Consider the following 3,889-nt stretch of genomic DNA (forward strand, 5'->3'; position numbering starts at 1 on the left):
ATATTTTTGTCCATATTTAAATATAAATATTACATATTTGCAAGGGACAAGAGAAACTAGAAGGGATCTACCCATAAGGAATTGAACCCGACTGCAAAGAGTGTAATCTGTGCAAAGCATGTTCTTAGGATCCAATCGCATAGTATTTGAATTGCGCTTCACATCTATCAGTCGTTAACAAATATCCTGTTAGGATCAGCATCATAGTCGTTACAGGCAATACTGTTATTTCTCATAATCTGTATCCACAATCCCTACCATAATGATAATAACCTCATCTCATCATCATCACCAACTTCATCATAGTTATAATCATAATTATCCTTTGCATCATTATTCCTTTTATCATTACATTTATCAGTATTATCTTTATTATTATTATCATTAGCAGTAGTAGTACTGTTACTGTCATTGTTATTATCACTATCATTGTTCTTTTTATCATCATTACTATATTCTTATTGATATTAACATTAGGTATATTATAATTACTATCATTTTCATCACTATTGTAATTACTATCTTCTTTGTGTTATTACCTTTGTATCAGTTTTTTGTACATATGTGTGTGCGTGTGGGCCATGTGCGACTCATGATAGGTCGATGAAAAATCCACCATTTTTCCTGTTTCATTGTAGGACGTCTAAACAATCCTTCATTCTGTATTGTTTGGCTTCCGCTGAAATAACTTATTTTGGAGAGAAGTTTTTGCGGGATTATTCCCTGGAACAGCAGGCGAGGACAGAATGATGTCTCTGATTAGATTGCTCGTCAGCCACGTTTACCAGTGCAAGTACTGCGATAACGGCGGCGACGACTGAGAGGGTTCTTTCTGTGCTTATGATCTAATGCCAGTTATTTATTTTCCGTCTTTGAAAACCAAACTGGCAGTTCAGTTTGAAACTTTTTAAAATATTATTATGCTATTGCATAATAATCATTATTGTATCACACACACACACACACACACACACACACACACACACACACACACACACACACACACACACACACACACCACAAGGTACACAGAGACCTCTCCCAAAACATTCCTCTTGCCCCTCGCCACCGTGGCCGAGTGGGTCAAGTTTATTATCACCATCATTATCGAATCATCATCGTCATTGTCATATAACGGTGATCAGTAAAGCGTAGGCGCACACACAGGTACACACACACATACAAACACACATACGCACGCACGCACACAAATGATGAACACACACATGTTGGATAAATACCTCTCCCAACCCTTTCCTATTGCCCCTCGACACCGTGGCCGAGAGGGTAAGGGCGCCAGATTCGAAACCCGCGATCGCGAGTTCGAATCTGCAAAAGGGAGCCAAAAGTGCTCCCTCTGGTTGCAACCTCGCCCGGGGCTGAAAGACATGAAAAGCCCCGGGCACAAAAAGAGACGCCCGCCGGGTTGCAATCAGTTTTTCCCTATTGTGTATTTTTATGTATGTGTTTGTACTTGAGTGTGCTCGTGTGGGCTATGTGCAACTCATGCTGCTAATAAAAATAACATATTGTTTTTTCCTATTTCAGTGTAGGACGCCAAAAGAAGACATTTCTTTGTAAAATATACGTTTATTCAAATGTACAGAAATATGTCCCGGAAATTTTATCTCCATTCATGTGTGGAAATATGTCATCGAATTTGTGAGGTAAAATCTAAGAAAGGTAAAAGAAAAAGGCGAAACACAAAGAATATAGATGAGGAACAAAACAATAACTAGGAAAAAAGTAAGGTGTGAAAATTGCAAAATGTGAAAGTAGAAAATGTGTCACTATGCGATAAACTATAATTTTCTGCATGAAATGATCAATTTGTAAAACTTTAACATTTTAAATTCCATTCAGATTCTCTCTCTCTCTCTCTCTCTCTCTCTCTCTCTCTCTCTCTCTCTCTCTCTCTCTCTCTCTCTCTCTCTCTCTCTCTCTCTCTCTCTCTCTCTCTCTCTCTGATGAGAAAGCAGATAGAAAAATAATAACATTGTCACCGCTCGGGATCGAACCGAGGACCTTGCTCGTGTGAAGTGCACGTGACAACAAGTACACTGCGGGAAAGTTATTATATTAAGCGTTCAGTGTTCAGTGTTTTGATTTAAGTACTAGTTAATGCCAGAGAGAAAGAGATAATAGGGGGGAGGATGGCAGAGAGCGAAAATAAATGAAATAGAGAAATAGATGAGGATTACCGAAAGAGAGAAAAAAAAGTAGGAGAAAGAATGGTAGATGCGTAGAAATGAAAAAGACATAACATTGCCAGGTGTTTCCGCTCGAGATCGAACCGAACATGACTGCTTATAATACCATCTATGTTAAAATGACGAATAAAAACTATGTTATTCCTAACCGCATGTGCAAAACCTTTACTTAAGAGAGGAAATTATTCAAAACATCTTCTTTCCAAGGATGATTAATGAACACCGAAGTCAGCGAAGACCGAAATGAAACGCCTATTACAAACGAAAGGAAAAAATGTTAATAATTGCGGTTCTCCTGCAGTGAATTGCAGTTCTTCGTCACCCTATTATTGTCACCGTAGTTTATGCTTGTGAAAGAGAGGGCGAGAGAAACGGAGAGAGGGAAAGAGAGAGTGAGTACAGAGACAGAGAAAGGAAATGGTGGGGGGAGGGAGAAACAGATAGCGTCTGAAAGAGAGAGAAAGAAATAGACAGAAAGAGATAGAAAAAGTCACACACAGAGAGAAAGGGGTGGTGAGAAGGGAGAGAGTTTGTGTGGAAGAGTAAGGCGGGAGTTTGGGAGGAAAGAAGAGGGAGAGAGAGAGGGGGAGGGTGAAATAGAGAGAGAGTGATAGATAAAGAGAGAAAGATAGATAGGGTGTGAGGGTGAAGAGAGATATAAACAGAGAGGTATATAGACAAAGAGTCCCGAGAGTGATAAAGAGAGGGAATGAGAGAGAAAGAGAGATAAAGAAGGATGGAAAGATATATAGACAGTCTGAGAGTGTGCTTGAGCGAGTGAGACAGAGAGATGGAAGGAGATGGAGAGACAGAAATAAAAAAAGAAAAAAAGAGAAGAGGTGAGTGTGAGTAACAGAGAGAGGAGGGAGTGAGATAGAAATAGATAGAGAGAGAGAGAGGATGTGTGTGAGTAAGAGAGAGAGAGATTGAAAGTAAAAGTGAGAGAAAGAGAAAAGGAGAAAATAATTTTCGACGATAAGACTGCCCTCTCGCCTTTTCGTGTATTGAGTTCAACGAAAAGGTCCACGCCGAGGCTGATCTCTGGCGTGCATCCCTCGTGTGGGAAACTAGTGCTGGCTGTCTACGTGGGTGTGGGGATTGTGGGTACTTGAAATGCGGATGTGGGAATGCGCACTGGGCATTTTGAATGTGATCTGACGTTAATTACACTAAATTGTGGACGCTGCAGTAGAAAGAAGTAATATACAGAAAAAATAGGGCATCCGACCAATCTTGTGATCATTCAGTAGCAACAGGCATCCTCTAACATCTCGGTGGCGCCAGACGTTCGGATGCCGCTCGGAGGGTCATCCTCTGACGTGGAGGCTGCAATCCAGGTCACTGCAGCATCACCAGCTGTTTCACTAAGACACGGAGAGTAAAATTCTTCCAAAATCAATTGTCGTTGTTTCCGCTCGGGATCGAACCGAGGACCTTGAGCGTGTGAAGCGCACGTGATAACCACTACAACACGGAAACGATCGTAATGTTGGATGCTTCATTGTTTTATATTCTGTTGTAAATAGTGGTTGAAAGCGAGAGAGAGAGAGAGAGGAGGAGGGAGAGACTGAGAGAATGATAACAATGATAAAAACAAAAACCGAGAATATGAGTGAAAAAAGATAAAGAACGAAAGAGATATCCACTATTTCACATTTATTGTGTGTAAATATAAATAG

At 40.3% G+C, this 3,889-nt stretch overlaps 1 non-coding gene across 1 annotated transcript; it reads right to left on the reverse strand.

Moving 5' to 3' along the window:
• Positions 1-3,616: 3,616 nt before the first annotated feature.
• TRNAV-CAC (transfer RNA valine (anticodon CAC)) lies at positions 3,617-3,689 on the reverse strand. The gene has a single exon. It is a non-coding gene; the product is annotated as a tRNA-Val (tRNA).
• Positions 3,690-3,889: the final 200 nt, after the last annotated feature.

Source organism: Penaeus vannamei, chromosome 11, assembly GCF_042767895.1.
Source record: "Penaeus vannamei isolate JL-2024 chromosome 11, ASM4276789v1, whole genome shotgun sequence".
Classification (NCBI taxonomy): Eukaryota; Metazoa; Arthropoda; class Malacostraca; order Decapoda; family Penaeidae; genus Penaeus; species Penaeus vannamei.